Below are 25,273 nucleotides of genomic sequence, written 5' to 3' on the forward strand. Positions count from 1 at the left end.
ACTGCCACGATAGATAAAAAAAGGCCGAGCCAAAGTGTAATGTTGGAGATGATTTTGCTGTTTTTGAGAAATGTTTCAAATATTTTGGTGTAGTTGGTTCCATGGTGTTATGGTGAGCACTCTGGAATTTGAATCCAATTATCTGAGTTCAAATCTCAGTCGAACCTGAATGCTTGTTGTCCCAACTGCTGAAATTTAGGGACAAACAAGTGAAAGATACCTGGTGTTCGAGGGCAGTTTTGTCGCCTTTGTCATTGATGCTTGATCCACAAGTCTCGTTGTCAAATCGTCTGCTCAACAATCAGTTACCTTTTACAAATCAGCGGAGGAGAAATCACTTTGTTGTCTAATGCTGCCTTTGCCTGCACAATGTGTGCTGAGATTATCTGTACAATATGCATTCCGCAGGATGAATAAAAGCAACGCTTTTTGAAATGCAAGCACTTCATAGAAACATAGAAATTACTTGCAGGAGTAGGCCATTCAACCCTTCGAGCCTGCACCATCACTCAATAAGATCATGGCTGATCATTCACCTCAGTACCCAATTCCTGCTTTGGCTCCATACCTCTTGCTCCCTTTCGCCATCATGGCAACATCTAACTCCCTCTTGAATGCATCCAATGAACTGTCATCAAAAACTCTCTGCAGTATTGAATTGCACAGGTTAACAACTCTCTGAGTGAAGAAGGTTCTCCTCATCTCGGTCCTAAATGGCTTACCCATTATTCATAGACTGTGTTCCATGGTTCTGGACATCCCCAATATTGGGAACTGACGCGAAACATGAGAAAAGGCCGAGCCAAAGTGTAATGTTGGAGATGAATTTTTTGTTTTTGAGAACTGTTTCAAATGTCATTGTGTGGTTGGTTCCATGGTGTAATGCTGAGCACTCTGGACTTTGAATCCAGCAATCTGAGTTCAAATCTCAGTGGAACCTCAATTCTTGTTGTCCCAGTGGCTGAAAATTTGGGACAAACAAGTGAAAGACACCTGGTGCTGGTGGACAATTTTGTTGCCTTTGTCATTGATGCTTGATCTGCAAGTCTCGTTGTCAAATCGTGTGCTCTGTGTGAGCACAGTCCTGCATTGCTGAACTCTTTGCTTCAGCACGCAGTCTGAAGTTTGGATTAAAAAACAGGAAGATTGAAGTTTGGATGGAAAAGAGACTGTTAGACAATGTGGTGCCTTCAGCCAGTGAGATGAGTAACTGGTCATTGTCTGGATGTTAAATATTTGAGTACCTTTAAACGGTGGGAATAATGGAAATTCAGGACTAAACGATTTGACGATGTCTGTATGTTCAGTATTTGAGTGTATCCTTGTTACTATTTAATGAGATCTGTTGGTTAAACAAGCAATATTAAGTCTGTCTGTTAAACGATTCAGAAAGCAGTTAGTCAGGATTATCTGAATGCAAAGAATAAGAGTTCAAAGGCTTTTTCAGTGTAAAGATGAGACTTTTGTGGACTGTAGAGACACAGACAGCAGAGACACTGGACATTCGGAAGGTGTGTGTGTCAAGCAGCCACGGAAATCGAAGCAAGCTGCCTTTGTGAAGTGTTCTCAGTAACTTTCATACTTGGTTTGTTTAGTATGATTGTTTAAATAAAAGACCCGATCCTGCCTTTACTACAACAGAGTGTGTGCGGGTAATTCGTTATTAAAAGCAACGAAGCGAAAAGAGCAAGACAGCCGTTTACAACATTTTAGTGATCCCGACGTGATTTTCAAAAGTTCGTTAGCTTATTCGAAGTTCCCGACGTGAAGCAGAAAGTTGGCTGAGTTGTTGGAAGAAGTGTTTCCCACACATCAGTTCGAGGGGTGAGCATTCTCTTAGTTGTCGTGATTAAAGGGATCTACAGTTAGTAATGGGAGGCTCAGGAGATATTCCAGTTGAAGTCCAGTCATTTCTTAATGAATGGAATGAGTCGAAAGGGAGACCTTATGGGTTAAGACAGGAAACAATGACAGGAGGATGGAGAGAGACACGGCAGTCCTTAGTGGAGAGTGTCCAGTTAAAAAAGATTAAAGTGTTTGGGTTAAAAAGTGATAAAAAGAGAAAAGCGTTTGTGTTGCAGTGTCTCATGCTGGGGATTCAAACGTTAGGAGAAGAGGCTGAGGCTCGAGATAGGGAAGTCTCAGAATTCAGAGAGCAGCTAACAGCAGTGAGTAAAGAAGTAGAGAATTGGTGATTTCAGGCACTCGGGGCAGCCAGGACTGTTCTGACACTGGATCAGCATCTTGCTGATGAACAGAAGCGTAAACAAGATCTAGAGAAAGGAATATCTAAGCTGTAGCAGATGGTGGTATTAGGTTAGCCAGCGGAGACAGCAATTGATAAAGCCGGGTGGTATTCGGAGGATTCTCCGAGTCTGAGAGTTGAAAAGGGGATGAAGGGACAGGGAGAATGCCCACCATTCCCATCCACAGCTCCTTTGTCTTCTCTGACTTCGGAGCCTCGAACCCGTGTGGTTCGCATGGCAATGTTAGGTACGGAGGCGGAGCAGTTAGATGCCTCTTCGGTTACTCAGACGCTTAACACCCCAAAACATTACACACGACCTTCCGGTAATGTGGAGAGTGGGGGAAGCACGCTCGAGCGGACAAGGCGAGAGCAGGATCATGATTCCTCTACTCCCTGTGGAGCTCGTGAAGGGAACACGACCTTAAGTGGTTTTGGGGATACCTGGTATGAGCGAGGAGGGGTACAGTTACAGGACATGAGAGCTATCCTTCGTGAAGTGGGACCTGCACCTCTTCAGGATCTTAAAAAGTTTGCCCAATGGTGGTGTAATATTCTGGGATGGTGGCAGTCTGGGAACATATCAGAGAAACCGAGGGTTCACATGGTTCTGTGAGCTTTTGGGAATCACCGGGGAAAGGTAATAGGTTTTGAAACAACTTCCAGGTCTCATGCTTGGTAGAATAATAGCTGCAACCTTTGTTACTCACTCAGGGCCACAGTTAATAAAGCGGCTTGCATTATTACCAGGGGAAGGACCCAGGGAAGCTGGGGAACGTATATTGCAGTTGTGTAAAAGTTTGGGAAGTAATTGGATTGATATCAGTCATTACGGGGATGGTACACATAGAGAGATCATTTTGACTCTCCTCTCCCCGTCAGTAGTTCTGGAAGTAGATGCCTGGGGTGGGGACGATCATTTTGATAAATGGTTGGCAAGGGTAGAAAGCTTGTATCAGGGGGCTGCAGGAATTTCAGTCATGGAATTGAGACAGGGGTTACAGCGATGGAAGGCAGAAGGGCCTGAGTGGATGAATCCCGCGAGGAGTCACATAAAAGGAGCAGGACCAGGTGGTGGCCGTCAGTTGATAGAGGACAGGGATAGACTGGCTAAAGAATTAGAAAAGTTAAAAGAAAAGTTGTAGAATCAGGAAAGAGAAGCTGGAGACACTGACAGGAATGATACCTCGGTTCAGTTGCTGAGGTTGGGGGTAGATTCCGCAGGTGAGGGAGGATCCCTTTCGGGATGCCGCGCCTCAACCACACATGTCGTTCTTTAGGACCCTTACTTCAGGATAGGGGTGGCCATACCCTTATCGAGCCTTGTGTGGAAGGGCAGCGGGAAATGGACACCGGGTCTGCCGGACAAATGAAGGTGCTCCTGGAGGAAGGGGATTCCCCTCTTCAGAGACAGTTCTCCAACACCCCAGATACACGAGGAGCAGTTACTGAACAGTCAGAGATGAAAGCAGTGGGAGAAGCTTGTTCAGAAACATTTAAAGTTTCTGCAGGAATGGGCTGTCTCAGAACTGATGAGATGTTCAGTGAAAACCTGAAATGTTGGAGGTACAAACATGATCTTAAAGGCTGTGAAATAGAAGTTGGATCGTTGCAAATGTCGAGAGAGTGAATTACAGCAGTTCCGAAGGGTGAACTGAGAGAAGGACTGGGTCTCTCGACTGACTATTCAGCATTTCCGTCATCCTTTACTCGATGTTGTTACACTTCTCCCACAAAGCAGAGGAAATTGTTAAAACCTGTGCAGAGTGCAACAGACTTAGTCGAAGACACCGATTGTGAGTTTACATTTCTGAATGTAAACAGCATGGAATTCAGTTGGAAACATCAAAAATTGAAAATTGACTTTTAAGTAAAAATGGATATGGTGATCACAGACCAACGGACTTTAAAATGGCATCCTGAGAATCTGAATCTACAACAACCCTACTTTGACCCTAAGCGCGCTGCTATTTGGAAGAAGGAAACATGGGAATGGAATACAAAATTTCAACAGCTGCAGAGTTTGAATCAAGCAATCGTTGTGGACATTAACCATCACACTGCGGAAATCGAGAACGTGCACACAACTTTGGACCAGATTGAACATGTAAGCTGGTGGGAGTCATTGTTGGGATGGAGCCCGACGGCAACAGGCGTGATGAACACAATGATACACCCTGTCCTTATGCTGGTGCTGGTTCAGCTGATCGTGCTGGTCATTTTGATTTACTGTGGATGTTGTGTTGGAAAACAAGGACAACAACTGGACAATGCTGTTGAATGAGCTCGAGCCACCATGCAAATGTATGTTACCCAGATAAGACCTGCAGAGAGGCGAGGAGAAGAAGTGGGGGAATGTGGGAGCACAGTCCCGCATTGCTGAACTCTTTGCTTCAGCACGCAGTCTGAAGTTTGGATTAAAAAACAGGAAGATTGAAGTTTGGATCGAAAGAGACTGTTAGACAATGTGGTGCCTTCAGCCATTGAAATGAGTAACTGGTCATTGTCTGTATGTTAAATATTTGATTGTACTTTTGTTACTATTTAATGACATCTGCAGGTTAAACAAGCAATATTAAGTCTGTATGTTAAACAATTCACAAAGCAGTTAGCCGTGATTGTCTAAATGCAAAGAAATAAGAGTATAAAGATGAGACTCACACACGCAGACACCAGAGACACTGGACATTCGGAAGGTGTGTGTCTCAAGCAGCCACGGAAATCGAAGCAAGCTGCCTTTGTGAAGTGTTCTCAGTAACTTTCATACTTGGTTTGTTTGGTATGAATGTTTAAATAAAAGACCTGACCCTACCTTTACTACAACGGAGTGTGTGCGGGTAATTCGACGTTAAAAGCAACGAAGTGAAAAGAGCAAGACAGCTGTTTAAACCATTTTGTAACAGGTAACTGACGGTTGAACACACGAATTGACAACTAGACTTGTCGATCAAGCATCAATGACAACGGCTACAAAACTGCCCACCAGCACTTGTTTGTCCCAAATTTTCAGAAGCTGGGACAACAAGCATTCAGGTCCCACAAAGATTTAAACTCAGATCACTGGATTCAGAATCCTGAGTGCTCACCATTACACCATTGAACAGATAATGTAAAATCTTTGAAACATTTCTCAAAAACAACAAAATCATCGACAACATTACACTTTGGCTCGGCATTTTCTCATCCACTTCGTCAGTTTCCTCTCTTTACGCTCTGCTAATTATCGATGCAGAGCAATTCACACAGATACCGTCGAGGTTTTGGGTTCTCAAGTAGCTGTTTCTGTTTCACACTGTTCATCACAGCTTGTACTTCAGTCTTGCCAGGTAAAAAGTGCGTTGGCATTGCAATGCATTAATGCAAAATGCTTGGCATGAAAAGAAAATGCAACATTTTGTCGAGTTAGCGAGTAGGTGACGAGGTTTGGGGTTGATGTGTGTCGCTTTCAATCTTTGAAATTTCACCAAGCAAAGAAACGGTGAATCGAACTGTCCCTGTAAGCATTGTGTTCACATTTAATCACAGGAATATCCGCAGTCAGGAGCCGAAAAGGAATTAAAACCAAATACCGGCTTCGGGACATTCAGAATACTTCATCACAGACAAGGCACTGGAAGGCTGGAAGGTCGATCACACTGGTTGTGGGAGAGCTGGTTGGTGGTGACATTGAAGTGTCTGCAGTGTGCGGGACCAGACTGCTTCCATACATCCACAATGAATGTCCCACGCTTTATTTGGAAAAAATACAACTGAGAGTGGACAAGTTCCATCCCGGTCGGAGCAATCTGAAGCTTTAACTGACTGACACCCTGGTTTGGGATGTCTTGCGATGTTCATTTGCGTAAGTTTCTGTGGCGCAATGGGTTACCGCTGTTTGGTTGTTAACAGAAAGGTTGGTGGTTCGAGCCCCCCCTGGGACGATGTTTTTAACTGTTTTTTCCTGAGGATTCGGTGCCGCACAGTTCCAGGTTGTCATTGTGTGTTTTGGTGTCACGAATATATTCCACAAACATTGCCAGCTGTGCTGTTATCCAGTGAGTTCCCACTCCAATACTTTTATGAGCATGCAGTTCAAGTGTCGAGTTTGAGTGTATGCAGAACTGTACAGAGATATCAAAAAATTTAACAAGGCTGTGGGACATTGTGTTTTGTTAATATTGAACAACTAATATGAATAAATCCATTTTTTATAAAAATTAATTCAACAAGTTTTCAAAATGCTTCCGCCCAGTTTCGAACCAGGGACATTTCACGTGTGAGCTGATAACCACTACATTACGGAAACACGACAGCAATGTCAGGAACATCACCAGAGCTTTAACCTGCACTGCTGGCCTATACTTCAGGAGCTGGTTTTACGAGAATAGAATGACGGTGCTATATTTAGGAAGGCTGTGAGTGTGGCAGGAATTGATCTAGTGTTTGCCAGACTTTACACATAGGAACAGGAGATGACCATTTAGCAGCGAGTGGTTAGGATCTGGAATGTACTGCTTGAAAGGGCGGTGGAGGCAGACTCAATCTTATCTTTCAAACGGGAGCTGGATAAGTGTATGAAGAAACAATAATTGCAGGCCTAAGGGGATAGGGCGGGGGAGTGGGACTCGCTGAGAGTCGGCACGGGCTCGATGGGCCGAATGGCCTTCCGTGCTGTAACCATTCCATGATTCTATAAGTTAGTGGCACATTTCATAGTATGGGTGGAAGCAGAACATTGCAAAGGGACATGGATTGAGTCGGCAAAACTAGAGGCATCTGATTCAGGAGATTCGGGGGGCGCGGAAATTCGGAAGTTTAATGACTTTGAAAGGAACATTTTTGTTTTGTGCAGTTTCTGTCAAAGAAATGTTTGTGAAAGGAATTTTTTGCACAGAGGAATGCAGCATTTAATCTTCTGCCTTAACACTTCTTTCTGGGTGTCGGGGTCACATTTCTTTTCGATGTCATTCTTCTCGAATTTATATTTCCTTTGGTGTTTCACAATAACCAGATTCTTGCTCTAAAGTCAGTCGCAGTGTTTCCCCAGTCTCCTGTTGATGTTACCAAAAATGAACATTTTGAACCAGACCCCGGAAACACACTGTGCAAAATGGGACATGTTTTAACAGTTAACGTAGGGCTCCAAACCACAAATTCGAGATTAAGAGTTTCATGATCTACCAATTGATCTCACGGGGCTCCTGCGCAAATACACGTTTTTGGCACTGATTGCAGCCAGGCGCCTGTTGGCTCCGCCCCAGATGTTTAAACTTGCTGTCGAGGAACTGCCAGGATCTTCTTGAATGGTGGACCAGGCTCGAGGGGCCGAATGGCCCACTCCGGCTTCAAATCCTTACATGTTTATGATCTTATGACCTTTCACAGGAGAACAAACTCGCCCCTGAGCATGCATGAGGAGAAAGCTACAGAAAATATTCCCACCCGGTGAGCTTTCGAGTGTGAGGCGAACGTGTTAACCGCTACACTGCGGAAACATTTCCACTTTCAGCACCCGGTCAGACAGAAATATTAAGTGAGCAGCTGAACTGCTGAATCCTAGTTTTTAGGAGCTCGTTGTGGTGTCAAATAAGTTTTGCTTAATTATTAAAAATAACATATGTCAGAAGTGGGATGAGAAGCCAAGCTTTACAAAGCAAATTACAATTTCAACACAACACCTTAGGCCGCTCAGCCATCCTGAGTATCAAAACTGCATCTGGGGAGCGGGCAGGGAAGTGGACCTGAGTCCATGATCGGATCGGCCATGATCGTATTAAATGTCGGAGCAAGCTCGAGGGGCGTATGGCCGACTCCTGCTCCCATTTCTTATGTTCTTATGTTCTTGTGCATGTTAACCCATTTTACACACTGTATTTTAGGAGTCTGGTTTAAAATCTTCATTGCCGATGACACCAGGAATGTGGGGCAAATTTTGTCAACTTTAACAGCACCAGTTATTACTACCGTGCACAGAAAATAGAATCAGTAGTGAAGATAAAATAGAATCAGTAGTGAAGATAAAATCCCATGGTGCTCATTTTCAGATTCAACGCAGTAGGATTTCAAATAAAGTGAAATAATTTTACAGTGAAATGATTTGGAAGTGTTACTTGTATTTGTGTCTTTAATTAAACTTTGTGGCGTCTGACTCCCGTTCATGCCTCTGCTGAAAAAGAAAGGAGGGTTTGACGTTGACCAGACTGCACTGACCCTGATATTTGTGAGCTCATCCTTTATATTCAGTGGTTTCTCACCCTTTGATGGGCTGCAGTGTAGCGGATATCACGTTGGCCTCACACACGAAAGGTCCCCGGTGGATCCGTTTTCTCCCACTGAAAGTTATCTATATATTGAAGTGAAATAAAGAGCAATTAAGGAATAAGTGAACCCTTTTGCCAGGAGAATAAATAGCAAATAAAAACAGAAAATGCTGGAAATCTCAGCAGGTCAGGCAGCATCAGCGTTTTTACCAGGAGACTAAGCTCACCTCCGATTGTTCATCCACAGCAAGTTTAAACATAATATAGAATCGTGGAACGGTTACAGCACGGAAGTAGGCCGTTCGGCCTGTCGAGCCCGTGCCGACTCTCAGCTAGTCCCACTCCTCCGGCCTTTACCCGTACCTCTGAGATATTGTACCTTCAGATACTTGTCCAAATCCATTTTGAAAGATAAGGTTAATTCTGCCTCCGCCACCCTTTCAGGCAGCGCATTCTGGATCCCAACCACTCGCTGCCGAATGGCCTCCTCCTGTTCCTATGTTCCTGTTTATAAAGTCTGGGAAATACGAGATCAATTCCGGCCACTCTCACAGCCTTCCTAAATATAGCATCGTCATTCTATTCTCGTAAAACCAGCTCCTGAAGTATCGGCCAGCTGTGTTGGTTAGAGCTCTGGTTATGTTCCTAAGACAACATCTACCACGTGTGTCTGTAGTGTAGCGGTTATCATGTTCCCCAAACACACCAAAGGTCCCCGGGTGAAATCACTTTGAAAACATTAAAATGGGCCGAATGGCCGACTCCTGTTCCTAATTCTTACGTTCTTATGATCTTATGTCCTTTCACTGGAGAACAATCTCTCCCTGAAAAAGTTTGAGGAGAAAGTTCCAACAAAATATTTCCACCCGGTGAGCTTTCCCGTGTGTGAGGTGAACGTGTTAAACGCTACACTGCGGACACATCTCCACTTGCAGCACCAGGTCAGACGGAATGTTAAGCGAGCAGCTGAACTGCTGAATCCTACTTTTAATGAATTTGTCGTGTGTCAGAACAAATTCTTGGTGAGCCTCCATTTGCCGCCGAAGTTTGAACTTGCGGTTAGAACTTTTGCAAAGAATGACTTGCATTTTTACGTGGCCTTTCAACAACTCAGGATATCCTCAAGTGATTTAAAGTCAATGAAGTAGCGATGGAGCCTTGTAATGTGGGGAAAGATCTGCCCCAATCACCCCACACGCATCTCAACTCTTTCAGAAGCAAGAGAGTGTGTAACCTGTGTCAATAACATAAAGTAATGGGCTCATTAACGATTAAAGCCCATTATTAATCCTCTCACACACCTCAATTATGTTTATGTAATGAATTGATGGAAACTTCAATAACTGAACTTTATTTAGTTAAGGAACTTTAATCACTGATGAAGTTTTATCCCCTATCTGATTTTACACACACTGTATTTTAGGAGAGTGAGTTAAGATGTTCATCGCTCATGATAAAAGGAACCTCGGGCTACTTTTAAAAAATGTATTACACAGAAAAATATTCTCCAAAATAATGTTTCTGTCCGTGCTCAAACCGAGGATATTTCACATGTGCAGCGAAGGTGATAACCGTTACACGACGGAAACCTCTGCTACACCTCGCAAAGAAGCATCCTGCAGCGCTGCCTCACTTCCCAGCAACAGATCAAAGCCGCAAACAAACCCATCGATTATTCCCACTTCCCCACCTCCACAGATACTGCCCGACCTGCTGAGTGTTTCCAGCATTTTCTGTTTTTACTGAATACATAAACACAGGTATTTGTTCAAAATCATACTGGAGGTGGCCACACACAGATTAAACAGAGCCAGAGAGACAGACAGGATCGGGAAACACTGGGAAATGGGACGAAACCAACAGGCGCCTGGCAGCAGTCACCGACAGGGATGTGTGATTTACATAATCTTGGCTAGCTCAGCAGATACAGCATGAGACTCTTAATCTCACTATTGTGGGTTTGAGCCCCATGTTGGGCGAATCATTATCGTTAAATTTTATGTCGCTTTCTCGGGCAAACTTTATTAATTAACCAATCAGCTTGTTTTGCACAGTGAAAGTAATATTAACTGAGGGAAAGTCGATAATTGAATAATTGGTTCTGTGCTTTGCATGTTAACTGTTAAACCATATCCCATTTTACACACTGTACTTCAGGCATCTGATTCAGAATGTTTATTGTAACATGAATGTGCCCCTGGGGAAACAGTGAGACAGGTTTTAGAGCAAGGGTCTGGTTATTGTGAAACAGCAAACACAATATCAATTCCGGAAGAACAACAGCTAAATTAACTGATTTGAACATGCAGCCTCCTGTTCGGGTGTTAGACCCGTAACCTTTGCACCACGATGTCCAGATTCTACAACAGTCCCAGCGGATCGGAAGGTAGAAAATGTAACATCGCAAGTCAAGAAAGGAGGGAGAGAGAAAACCGGGAACTACATGACAGTTAGTCTGAAAGCAGTCATCAGGAAAATGCTGTAATCCATTGTTAAGGAAGTGGTGTCAGGGTACTTTGAAAATTATAACATGATTCGACAGAGTCAACATGTTTTTATGTAAATGTCATGGGCAGGTACAGAAAATAATCAAATAAGACGAATGTTAAGCTGGCCTTCATATCTAGCAAACTAGATCACCAGCAAGTGATCAGGAAGGCCAATGTAATCTTGGCCTTTATTGCAAAAGGGATGGAGTATAAAAGCAGGGAAATCTTGCTACAGTTATACAGGGTATTGGTGAGGTCACACCTGGAATACTGCGTGCAGTTTTGTTTTCCATATTTACGAAAGGATATACTTGCTCTGGAGGCAGTTGAGAGAAGGTTCACTCGGTTGATTCTGGAGATGAGGGGGTTGACTTATGAGGAAAGGTTGTGTAGATTGGGCCTCTACTCATTGGAATTCAGAAGAATGGGTGGCGATCTGATCAAAATGTATAAGATTATGAGGGGGCTTGACAAGGAGGATGTTTCCACTGATAGGGGAGACTAGAACTAAGGGGCATAATCTTAGAATAAGGGGCCGCGAACTCACCCAGTTTGTAAAGTTACAAGTGTCCGACAAAGGGCAGGAGAAGCCAGAGAGTCTGTAAACTCTGTGTGTAACAGAAAGTAACGGGGTTATGAACGGTGATTACAGCAATTCATCATCATCATAGGCAGTCCCTCGAAATCGAGGAAGACTTGCTTCCACTCTAAAAGTGAGTTCTCAGGTGACTGAACCGTCCAATACAGGAATTACAGTCTCTGTCACAGGTGGGACAGACAGTAGTTGAAGGAAAGGGTGGGTGGGACTGGTTTGCCACACGCTCCTTCCGCTGCCTGTGCATGTGTTCTGCATGCTCTCGACGATGAGACTCGAGGTTCTCAGCACCCTCCAGATGCTCTTACTCCACTGCGGGTGGTCTTTATCCAGGGACTCCCAGATGTTGGTGGGGATGTTGCATTTTATGAAGTGGCTTTGAGGGTCCTTGAAACGTCTCCCCTGCTCACCTGGGGCTCGCTTGCCGTGTCGGAGTTCCGAGTAGAGCGCTTGCTTTTGGAGTCTTGTGTCAGGCATGCGAACAATGTGACCCGTCCAACGGAGCTGGTCGAGTGTGGTCAGTGCTTCGATGCTGGGGATGTTGGCCTGATCTAGTACGCTAACGTTGGTGCGTCTGTCCTCCCAGGGGATTTGCAGTATTTTGCAGAAACATCATTCGTGGTATTTCTCCAGCGACTTGACGTGCCCACTGTATTAGGTCCATGTCTCTGAGCCATACAGGAGGACGGGTCTCACTACAGCCCGTTAGACCATGAGCTTAGTGGCAGATTTGAGGGCCTGATCTTTGAACACTCTCTTCCTCAGGCGGCCGAAGGCTGCACTGGCGCACTGGAGGCAGTGTTGAACCTCGTCGTCGATGCCTGCCCTCGCTGATAATAGGCTCCCGAGGTATGCAATTATTCATCCTCTCACAGACCTCAATTATTTTCATGTGATAAACTGATTGAGAATAGAAAGAGGGTTAGTGCTCGGGATCTTAACCACTCGACCACCAAGGAAAAATTACGATAATTGTATTTATTATATATATATATATATATATATATATATATATATTAATAGAATCATAGAATCAGAAAGTTTCAGCACAGAGTGAGGCCATTTCGGCCCATCGTGTCCACGCCGGCCGACCAAGAGCTATCCAGCCTAATCCCACTTTCCAGCTCTCGGTCCATAGCTCTGTAGGTTGCGGCACTTTAAGTGCACATCCACGTATCTTTTAAATGTGGTGAGGGTCCCTCCCTCTACCAACCTTTCAGGCAGTGAGTTCCAGACCCCACCACCCTCTGGGTGATGAAATGTCCCCTCATATCTCCTCTAAACCTTCCCCAATTACTTAAAATCTACGCCCCCTGTTTGTTGACCCCTCTGCCAAGAGAAACAGGACCTTCATATCCACTCTATCCAGGCCCCTCAATTTTATACACCTCAATCAGGTCTCCGCTCAGATGCCTCTGTTGCAAAGAAAACAGATTCAGCATCTCCAAACTATCCTCATAGCCAAAATTCTCCAGTCCAGGCAACATTCTAGTAAATCTCCTCTGCACCCTTTTCAGTGACATCACATCTTTCCTGTAATGTGGTGACCAGAACTGCATGCAGTATTCCAGCTGTGGTGTAGCCAGTGTTTTGAACAGTTCATGCATAACCTCCTTGTTCTTGTACTCCATGCCTTGACTAATAAAGACAAGTATTCCATATGCCTTCTTAACCACATTAACTACCTGGCCTGCTACCTTCAGGAATCTGCGGACCTGCACTCCAAGGTCCCTTTGTTCCTCTACACTTTTCAGTGTCATACCATTTAATGTATATTCCCTTGCCTTGTTAAACCTCCCCAAATGCATTACTTCACACTTATCTGGATTGAATTCCATTTGCCACAGTTCTGCCCACCTGACCAGTACATTGATCATCATCATCATAGGCGGTCCTTCGATCGAGGACGATTTGCTTCCATGAGTTCACAGGTGTTTCGATGAAGGACCCGATGTTCAGTCCTGGACTCCAATTCAGGGGGTGGAAGATGCCTTTGTGTGGATTTTTTTAACGTGGGGTGGCCGTTGCACACCAGCCACCACATGGGCTTGACAGAGCGATGTCTTGGTCCAGTGGCAAGGGTTAACCAAGACGACAGGAGACCAGCTCTGCTGCATGGACCCAGTGCCCACACATATCGCAGTGTGGGCTGGCCCGTGCTGCCCCTGGGCCCTCGGCTCTTCTGGGTCCCATACCGTCATCTGTCGCACCTCCTCCACGATCTGTCGCCGCTCCTCCACCATAAACATTCACCGCATCTCGCCACAAACACTCACCGCTCATCCGCCCCGACCTTCCCACTCCTCTGTACCTGGGCCCTGCCGATGTTCCTGCTCACGCTCCAAAATGACGACCATGGTTTTGATGACGTCACCCAGACGCCCATCTCAAAAACGTCGGTATTTGTTTAAATACCTGAAAACTGTTCATATATATGGAATAAAGCTTGAAGCACCTCCCGGAATTCCTTATAAGATGGGATTATGGTTTGTTGATCCAGATTCCAGAATCCATGGAGAGATGTTACCCGTGGTATAAGGTGGTGTGGCTGGATTCCGATGGACTGCATGGATAGCTTACCAATTTCGCTTGTTGTTTTAGTATCATCGCGCTGGTCCCTCGGAGAACAGTGTGAAGTGGTGGGCGGATCAATGTGGCCAGGATTCGTGTCCTGGTCAATATTTATCCCTCAATCAACATCACAGAGACAGATGATCTGGTCATCATCACACTGCTGCCTATAAGAGCCTGCCGTGTGCAAATTGGCGGCTGTGTCTCCCACACTACAAGAGTGACCGCACTTCAAAAAGTACTTCTTTGGCTGCAAAGCGCCTTGAGACATCCATTGATATCTTCCTGTAGTCCGCCACTTTCTTCTTCATTATCAACCACTCAGCCTGTTTTAGTGTCATCTGCAAACTTCTTACTCATACCCTCAACATTTAAGTCCAAGTCATTGATGTATACCACAAAAAGCAAGGGACCTAGCACTGAGCCCTGCGGAACCCCACTGGATCACAAATCACCCATCAACCATTACGCTTTGATTCCTGCCTCTGAACAAATTTTGAACCCAACTTGCCACTTTGCCCTTGAATCCCATGGGCTTTTGCATTCGTAACCAGTCTTCCAAGTGCGACCTTATCAAAAGCTTTGCTAAAGTGCATATACATTACATCATACCACTGCCCTCATCAACCCTCCTGGTTACCTCCTCGAAAAATGCAATCTATTTAGTCAGACTCGACCTTCCCTTGACAAATTCATGTTGACTATCCTTGATTAATCCATGACTTTCCAAATGAAGATTTATCCTGTCCCTCAGGATTTTTACAAATAATTGTAAAAGGTTCGGCTGGCCAGCCTGTATTTACTCAATCATTTTCTCCCTTTTTAAACAAAGGTACAATGTTAGCAGTGCTCCAATCCTCTGGCCCCGCACCTGTAACCAGTGAGGATTGGACAATGGTGGTCAGAGCCTCTGATATTTGCTCTTTTGCTGCTCTTATCAGCCTGGGATACATTTCATCCTGGCCTGGGGATTTATCCACTTTCTAAGCTGCTAAACCACCAATACTTCCTCTCTCACTCTGTTTATTTCATCTAATATTTCACACTTCTCCACCCTCATTGCAAAGTCCACATCGCCCCTCTCTTTTGTGAAAACAGATGCAAAGTATTCATAAAGAATCCTACCCAAGCCTTCCGCCTCCGCGTACAGATTCCCTTTATGGACGCTAATAGGCCCCACTCTTTATCTTGTTATCATCATGCTCTTAATGTATTTTAAAACATCTTTGGGTTTTCCCAGATTTAATTGCCAACATTCTCTCATGCTCTCTCTTTGCTTTCCTGATATATTTTTTAATTGCACCTCTGCATCTCTAGAATTTCTGCAGTATTGAGTTATCGGTATCTGTCATAAGCTTCCCTTTTTTTCGTTAACTTTCCCTGTATGTCCCCTGACATCCCGGGAGCTCTAGATTTGTTAGTCCCACCTTTGTTTTAAGGGAACATACTTGCTCTGTACCCTCAGGATCTCCTCCTTGAATGTCTCCCACTGCTCTGACACTGATTTACCAGCAAGTAGCCGTTCTCAGTCCACTTTGGCCAAATTCCATCTCAGCTCAGCAAAATTGGCTTTACCCCAATTGAGAACTTTTATTCCTGATCCCCTTTGTCCTTTTCTATAACTACCCTAAACCTTACTGAGTATGATCACTCGCACCAAAATGCTCTCCCACTAATACCCCTCATACCTGCCCCTCTTCGATCACAATACCCAGTCCAGAACCGACCCTCCCTTGATGGGCTTGTTACATACTGGATAAAGAAGTTCTCCTGAATGCATTTTAGGAATTCTCCACCATCTGTACCATTCACACTATCATTTCACCAGTAAATATTCGGGTAGTTAAAATCCTCCACTATTACAGCTCTAGAGGTTTTGCACTTCTCAACAGTCTGCCCATATATTTGTTCTTCTATCTCCCTCTAACTGCCTGGGGGTCTATAGTGCACTCCCAGTAGTGTGATCGCCCCATTTTTGTTCTTTAATTCAACCCACATGGCCTCGTTTGATGACCCCTCTAACACATCATTCCTTTTCACAGCTCCAGGATCCGTCAATAATCTCTCACAACTCAACTGAATGCAGCCGGAATGTGCAGCTTTGAGAGGGGCTTTCTGCACCGTCAAGGCTGGAAACTGTAGAGTTTGAATGTGTACCGAACTGTACAGAGCATTCAACAAATGTAGCAGGACTGGGAGACATTATGCTTTGTTAATACTGAACCAGAAATGCACATTATTCAATGCTTCTCATGTTTAATTGAACACGTTTTCAGCTGGTTTTGAAACAGGAACCTTTTGCGTGTTAAGCGAATGTGATGACCACTACACTACGGAACCCACGCTTTCAAAGCAGACTGTAACCTGATGCAGCAACTTCGACCGCTCGGCCATCCTGACTGCTCAATATTATGTGTGGCCACCTGCAGTTTGATTTTGAACTTTTGTGTCCTGTCACATGAAGTAAATGAGGGCAGCAGGCGTATCTCTGCCTGACACCGGGGAAACATTGAGACAGACCTTGGAGCAAGGGTCTGGTTATTGCCAAACAGCAAAGAAAATATTAATTCTGTAATTGCCAAAAAGAACAGAGACCTCAACATGATTTAAACATGCAACTTTCTGATCAAGAGGCAGACACACCACCGCTGCACCACGAGGCCGAAACACTGAGTCTGAGATGTTGATCGAAATGAAGGTTCTGCAATAAAAGGGGCCTTAAAATCCCCGCCCATTCCCACTGGGTGTCAGAAGCAGCGCTCACCTGCCAGTCACCGTATGTTTATTCGTTAAACTTTTGTGTTGCTTTCACGGGAAAGCATCATTAATTAACCCATCACCTTCTTTTGCACAATGAAAGAAATGCTAATTGAGGGAGAGTTGATACTTTAATCAATAAATACAGCAAATGCTGGAAATCTCAGCATGTCAGGCAGTATTTGCTCGGAGACTCAACTCGGCTCCAATTGTTCATCCACAGCAAGTTTAAACATAAAGTTCGCACTTGGGATCGAACCAGTGATCATATACATATAAAGCAAACGTGACAACCACTACACTACGGAAACCTCTGGCACAATAACCCCAACAGAGGGGAGCTGACCAGTGAGCTCCCTCTGTGCTGATCGGGAATGTGTTGGCTCACCGGAAACAACTTCTGTCCCACACTCAAAGCTCTCAATCCGTCTCCTCTGCTGCCGTTACAGAAATGTCACGGATCACCCAGCCACAGTGTTCACTTCCACACCCTCACAGTGGGGCCACAGAGGCTCCTATCATCTCCCCGCGATCAGCGAACACACCCAGTTTGTAAAATTAAACCCCGAACACGTGTCCGGCAAAGGGCAGGAGAAGCGGGAGAATGTGGAAGCTCGTTCTGTAACAGATAGTAGTGGGGTTATTAACGGCGATTACAGCAATCATTAATCCTCTCACACACCTCAATTATGTTTCTGCGATGAACTGATTGAGAATGGAAAGAGGTTTAATGCTCGATATCTTAACCACGCGACCAGAGACCAGCTTCGATAATTTGTATAAATACAAAAAAATATATTTATTTATGGACCTGAATATCAACGGCTAGCTGCCGAGACCTCATGGAGCAACGGTCGTGCATCTAACTTTGAGCGAGAGAAATTGTTCCACAGTGACACCCACTTCATCTTTTGTTCCCTTTTAAACACTAGAAATTGAGACAGGGGGAATAAATAGAGAAATAAAAGCACAGGATACAGACAAGAGGAAGAGAGAAAGCACTTTACAGCCGTTGAGTTATATTTCAAGTGTTATAGTGTGGGCAAAGATGTGCCCAAATTACCCCACACGAACCTCAACTCTTTGCGAAGGAGTTCGGTTCAAATAATCAGATGCCTCATGGACTTGGACTTTCTTGGAATAAGTTCTGCTTGTTCCTGCATTCAAGCTTGAACCAGCAACTGGGCTTCCATCTCACGGAAGCAGCGTGTAGCGGTTAGCGAGTAGGTGACGAGGTTTGGGGTTGATGTGCATCGCTTTCAATCTTTGAAATTTCAGCAAGCAAAGAATCGCTGAATCCAACTGTCCCTGTAAGCATTTAGGTCACGTTGAATCACAGGAATATTCGCAGTCAGGAGCTGAAAAGAAATTAAAACCTAATACCGGCTTCAGGACAATCAGAATACTTTGTCACAGACAAGGCACCGGAAGGCTGGAAGGTAGATCACACCGGTTGTGGGAGAGCTGGTTGGCGGTGACATGGAAGTGTCTGCAGTGTGCGGGACCAGACTGCTTCCACACATCCACAATGGATGTCTCCCCCGTATTTTGAGGCTGTGCCCCCAAGTTCTAGTCTCCCCGACCAGTGGAAACAATCTCTCTGCCTTTATCTTGTCTATCCCTTTCATTATTTTAAATGTTTCGACAAGATCACCCCTCATCCTTCTGAACTCCAACGAGCAAAGACCCAGTCTACTCAATCTATCATCATAAGGTAACCCCCTCATCTCCGGAATCAGCCGAGTGAATTGTCTCTGTACCCCTCCAAAGCTAGTATATCCTTCCTTTATTAAGGTGATCAAAACTGCACGCAGTACTCCAGGTGCGGCCTCACCAATACCCTATACAGTTGCCGCAGGACCTCCCTGCTTTCGTTCTCCATGCCTCTCGCAATGAAGGCCAACATTCCATTCGGCTTCCTGATTACCTGTTGCACCTGCAAACTAACTTTTTGGGATTCATGCACAAGGACCCCCAGGTCCCTCTGCACCGCAGCATGTTGCAATTTCTCCCCATTCAAATAATATTCACTTTTTACTGGTTTTTTTCCCAAGGTGGATGACCTCACACTTTCCGACATTGTATTCCATCTGCCAAACCTTAGCCCATTCATTTAACCTATCTAAATCTCTTTGCAGCCTCTCTGTGTCCTCTACACAACCTGCTTTCCCACTAATCTTTGTGTCATCTGCAAATTTTGTTGCACTACACTCTGTCCCCTCTTCCAGGTCATCTATGTATATTGTAAACAGTTGTGGTCCCAGCACCGAGCCCTGTGGCACACCACTAACCACCGATTTCCAACCCGAAAAGGGCCCATTTATCCTCACTCTCTGCTTTCTGTTAGCCAGCCAATTCTCTATCCATGCTAATACATTTCCACTGACTCCGCGTACCTTTATCTTCTGCAGTAACCTTTTGTGTGGTACCTTATCGAATGTCTTTTGGAAATCTAAATACACCACATCCATCGGTACACCTCTATCCAACATGCTCGTTATATCCTCAAAGAATTCCAGTAAATTAGTTAAACATGATTTCCCCTTCATGAATCCATGCTGCGTCTGCTTGATTGCACTATTCCTATCTTGATGTCCCGCTCTTTCTTCCTTCATGATAGTTTCAAGCATTTTCCCGACTACAGATGTTAAACTAACCAGCCTATAGTTACCTGCCTTTTGTCTGCCCCCTTTTTTAAACAGAGGCATTACATTAGCTGCTTTCCAATCCGCTGGTACCTCCCCAGAGTCCAGAGAATTTTGGTAGATTATAACGAATGCATTTGCTATAACTTCCGCCATCTCTTTTAATACCCTGGCATTTCATCAGGACCAGGGGACTTGTCTACCTTGAGTCGCATTAGCCTGTCCAGCACTAGCCCCCTAGTGATAGTGATTGTTTCAAGGTCCTCTCTTCCCACATTCCTGTGACCAGCAATTTCTGGCATGGTTTCTGTGTCTTCCATTGTGAAGACCGAAGCAAAATAATTGTTTAAGGTCTCAGCCATTTCCACAGTTCCCATTTTTAAATCTCCCTTCTCATCTTCTAAGGGACCAACATTTACTTTAGTCACTCTTTTCCGTTTTATATATCGGTAAAAGCTTTAACTATCCGTTTTTATGCTTTGCACAAGTTTACCTTCGTAATCTATCTTTCCTTTCTTTATTGCTTTCTTAGTCATTCTTTGCTGTCGTTTAAAATTTTCCCAATCTTCTATTTTCCCATTAACCTTGGCCACCTTATACGCATTGGTTTTTAATTTGATACTCTCCTTTATTTCATTGGTTATCCACGGCTGGTTATCCCTTCTCTTACTGCCCTTCTTTTTCACTGGAATATATTTTTGTTGAGCACTATGAAAGAGCCCCTTAAAAGTCCTCCACTGTTCCTGAATTGTGCCACCGTTTAGTCTGTGTTTCCAGTCTACCTTAGCCAACTCTGCCCTCATCCCACTGTAGTCCCCTTTGTTTAAGCATAGTACGCTCGTTTGAGACACTACTTCCTCACCCTCAATCTGTATTACAAATTCAACCATACTGTGATCACTTATTCCGAGAGGATCTTTTACTAGCTTCAATCATTAATTTTCTCTTTACATGTGATGAACTTTTATCCCTATCTCGTTTACACACTGTATTTTAGGAGAATGGTTTAAAATTTTAAGTGCTTATTGCCATGTATTCAACCAACATTGTAACCCATATATAATCTGACCTCAGTTGTACACTGTGAGAACAATGACCACTAGGTGGTGAACTTGTGGGAGACACTTCTAACCTGGATCTTCAGGTAAAAAAGGGGAAGCTCCACCCACTTTCATCACTTGAGTGCTAAGGAATAAAGGACAGACCACAGACTGACCTTCTCTCAAGCATGGGCCTCGTGTGCATTTCTACTGTATAGTAAGGATGTATCAATGGCGACGAGAAACTGGGATTTAAACCACGTGAGCATGGCCGCTGGCAGAATAGACGAGAGATACTGTATTAAGGAATGGTTGGGACAGAGAATCAACATTGCTAAAGCAGCACACAGTTCTATAGGCAGACAAGGGCAATCGGGAATGCTCCAACATGTAGTCGAACCCAGAGGGGGAGTTCGACAGAGATAATGGCAAGCAGAACGGCGATTCACACCATTGCAAGGGACAATGTCGCCAGTAATGGGGCCATCAACACCTGTTAATGGCACACTCAAGGACAGTCACAGGGGTAGTCAGGGACGATTGATGAGCAAGGGATCTTTTGTTTCCAACAACAGCTCATGTTGGAGGCATGGAGGCACAAACTCAGCCGGAGTTTGCAGAGATGAAGAAAATACCTACAGAAATTGCAGAAATGAAAGCTGGGGGAAATCGCTGGGAGCTGAAGTTCAGTGAGTTCATGTGGAGCACGTATACAGCTCATACACCAGGACGCCACCGATAATGATGAAAGTGCTCCTCAGTGGCATCCCAGTATCAATGGAGCTAGACACGGGGGCGAGCCAGTCCCTGATGGGTATCAAATAGTTTGAAAAGTTGTGGGCGTCCAAAATTATCACCGATTGACGCACAGGTACGGACATACACCAAGGAGATCATTCCGGTGCTTGGCAGCGCCACGATAATCGTGACCCACAAAGATTCGGAGAACAGGTTGCCACTCTGGGTTGTCCCGGGGGACGGTCCCGCACTACAGGGGAGGAGTTGGCTTGCTGTCATGAACTGGAACTGGGGCAATGTTAATGCTATTTCCTCTGTGGAGCGAGTTTCATGCTCACAGATCCTGCAAAAATTTGACTCATTATTTCAACCCGGCATTGGCACTTTCATGGGGGCCAAGGTAGTGATTCACATAAACCCGGACAGGCCAGGACACCACAAGGCCAGAGCGGTGCCGTACGTGATGCGGGAAAAGATAGAAGGTGAATTGAACCGCCTGCTGAGGGAAGGTATCATTTTGCCAGTCGAATTCAGTGACTGGGCGAGCCCGATTGTACCGGTGTTCAAAGCGGATGGGTCAGTCAGGATATATGGTGATTACAAGGCCTCCATCAATCGGGTGTCACTCCAAGACCAGTACCCGCTACCGAGAGCGGAGGACCTCTTTGCGATGCTATCCGGTGGCAAACTTTTTTCAAAATTGGACGTGACCTCAGCTTACATGACCCAGGAGCTGGCGAGAGAGTTGAAGAAGCTGACCACCATCACGACACACAAGGGGTTGTTTGAGTACAACAGATGTCCGTTCGGGATTCGCTCGGCCGCCGCGATCATCCAACGAAATATGGAAAGCCTCCTCAAGTCGACTCCAGGGACGGTGGGTTTTCAGGACGACATCCTCATCACGGGTTACGAGACTGAAGAACACCTCCACAACCTGGAGGAGGTGCTACGCAGACTGGACCGGGTAGGGCTGCGACTGAAAAAGGCGAAGTGCATCTTCCGAGCTCCAGAGGTAGAATTCCTGGGGATGAGGCTAGGAGTAGACGGGATGCGCCCTACTGCGTCCAAGACGGAAGCGATCCAGAGAGCACCCAGACCCCGTAACACGACGGAGCTGCGTTTGTTCCTGGGGCTCCCGAACTATTTGGTAACTTTCTTCCCAAATTGAGCACGCTGCTAGAGTCGCTCCACCTGCTCCTGAGCAAAGGTCTCGAATGGGTCTGAGGGGACAGCCAGGAAAGGGCTTTTAATAGAGCACACAATTTGTTATGTTCCAACAATCTGTTCACGCGATATGACCCATGTAAGAAACTTGTGTTAACGTGCGATGCGTCGTCCTATGGTGTCGGGTGTGTGTTGCAGCATGTCAATGCCAAGGGTCAGTTACAGCCGGTAGCTTATGCCTCCAGAAGTCTGTCCCAGGCAGAAAGGGCTACGGGATGATAGAAAAGGAGGCGCTCGCATGTGTATATTCGGTAAAGAAAATGCACCAGTACCTGCTTGGCAGGACATTTGAGCTGGAGACAGATCACAAACCCCTCACGTCCCTTTTAGCCGTCAACAAGGCCATAAATGCAGACGCATCGCTCCGCATACAGAGGTGGGCACTCACGTTAGCCACTGAGGGGGCTACCGAGCATGCCGCTGAGATGGTCATGGCTGTTGAAGCTTTCGCAAGCGATGGCTCACCCGTGACAGCCCGGCAGACTAAAGTCTGGACAAATAGAGACCCGCTATTGTCTCTAGTCAAGAAATGTGTTCTGAATGGGGACTGGGCAGCCACGTACAGGGCATGCCCTGAGGAATTTAAACCATTTCACAGGGGCAGGGATGAACTCTCGATTCAGGCCGATTGCCTACTGTGGGGAAACCGCGTAGTCATGCCCCAGATGGGCAGAGAGGTGTTCATCAGAGAACTCCACAATGAGCATCCGGGCATTGTCATGATGAAGGCAATTGCCAGGTCACACGTTTGGTGGCCAGGGATAGATGCAGATCTGGAAGTTTGTGTTCGCAGGTACAACATGTGTGCCCAGCTGGGCAATGCGCCCAGGGAAGCCCCCCTTAGCCCCTGACCATGGCCCGCCAAGCCTTGGTCACGCATCCATGATGACTACACAGGTCCTTTCATCGGAAAAATGTTTTTGGTTGCAGTAGACGCTCACTCCAAATGGATCGAGTGTGACATTTTAAATTCAAGCACATCCTCTGCCACGGTAGAAAGTCTACAGGCAATGTTCGCCGCCCACGGTCTACCGGACATCTTGGTCAGCGACAATGGCCTGTGCTTCACAAGCACTGAATTCCAGGACTTCATGGCAGGCAATGGAATTAACCATGTCAGAATGGCACCGTTCAAGCCAGCCTCAAACGGCCAGGCAGAACGAAAAGTGCAGATAATCAAACAGGGGATGCTCAGAATCCAAGGGGGTTCCCTACAAAGCCACTTATCACGCCTCCTGTTGCCCAATAGATCCCGACCACACTCGCTCACAGGGGTTCCACCCGCAGGGCTGCTAATGATAAGGATGCTCAAATGCCGTTATCCCTTATACACCACACCATGAAAGAAATTGTTGAGAGCAGGCGCCAATCACAATATAACTACCATGACAGGAATGCGGGGGCACGATATATTGGTGTAAACGACTCTGTTGTTGTCCACAACTACACTGCAGGACCTAAATGTCTCGCAGGCACTGTGATTGCCAAAGAGGGCAATAGGATTCTGGTAGTTAAACTAACCAATGGACAAATCTGCCGCAAACATGTGGATCAAACAAAAAGGAGGTTAAGCAACCCCATAGAAGAAGCAGAGCAAGAACACGATACAGAGTTCACTCCAGCACAGGTGACCGAACACCGGAACCAAAGGGAGGAGAGCCCAGTCACTGTGGGCAGTCCGGATAGACCTGAGGCACCGCAAACAGCAGACACACAGGCCAGCGCCCAACAACCGGAGCCCCAACTCAGGCGCTCTACAAGAGAGCGTAAACCACCAGAGAGACTCAACCTGTGATCCCAAAAAGACTTTGGGGTCATGTATTCAACCAGCATTGTAACCCATTTTTAAATTCAAAACCTTATAAAATTGACGACATGCAGCCAACGTGCAAAAGTAAGAATTCTTTTAATCACCATTAATTAGCCGATAACCTTCTTCAGAATGAAATAAATAATAATATAATTACTGAGGAACAGTGGTATCCACAATCATTCATTTTCTCTTTACATGTGATGAAGTTTTATCCCTATCTCATTTACACGCTGTATGAGAATGGTTTAAAATTGTAAGTGTTTATGACTCAGTTGTAAAACCATTGATTGTGTATGTGTCTATACTTGATAGGAGGAGCACTTGAGACCGAAGTTCCAGTTCTATATATGTACCAATAGAATCAATTTCCACCAGTTTCTTTAAACCCAATAACATAATTTATTTCTAATGGTCTGGATGAAACATGATCCATGTAATACATCGTTTTACTTGAAATGAATGCTCATAAAATATTGGAGTGGGAACTAATTGGATAACAGCACTGCTGGCAACATTTGCGGAATAGATTCGTGCAGCCAAAACGCACAATGACAACCTGGGACTTTGCGGCACCGAATACTCGGGGAAAAACAGTTAAACACTTCGTCCCTGGGTGGGCTCGAACCACCAACCTTTCGGTTAACAGCCGAACGCGCTAACCCATTGCGCCACAGAGACTGATGGAAGTCGAGGGTGCAACACATCCAAAACCAGGGTGTCAGTCAGTTAAAGCTTCAGATTGCTCCGATGGGATGGAACTTGTCCACTCTTAGTTGTACTTTTCCCAAATAAATGGACGGACATTCATTGTGGATGCGTGGAAGCAGTCTGGTCCCGCACACTGCAGACACTTCCATGTCACCGCCAACCAGCTCTCCCACAACCGGTGTGATCTACCTTCCAGCCTTCCGGTG

At 45.3% G+C, this 25,273-nt stretch overlaps 2 non-coding genes across 2 annotated transcripts; one reads left to right on the plus strand and one right to left on the minus strand.

Annotated features, from left to right (window-relative positions):
• Positions 1-868: 868 nt before the first annotated feature.
• Positions 869-940, plus strand: trnaq-uug (transfer RNA glutamine (anticodon UUG)). Its single transcript has one exon. It is a non-coding gene; the product is annotated as a tRNA-Gln (tRNA).
• A 24,023-nt stretch (positions 941-24,963) lies between these two features.
• Positions 24,964-25,037, minus strand: trnan-guu (transfer RNA asparagine (anticodon GUU)). Its single transcript has one exon. It is a non-coding gene; the product is annotated as a tRNA-Asn (tRNA).
• Between the last annotated feature and the right edge of the window lie 236 nt (positions 25,038-25,273).

The sequence above is a fragment of the Pristiophorus japonicus genome, unplaced genomic scaffold (assembly GCF_044704955.1).
Source record: "Pristiophorus japonicus isolate sPriJap1 unplaced genomic scaffold, sPriJap1.hap1 HAP1_SCAFFOLD_42, whole genome shotgun sequence".
NCBI lineage: Eukaryota > Metazoa > Chordata > Chondrichthyes > Pristiophoridae > Pristiophorus > Pristiophorus japonicus.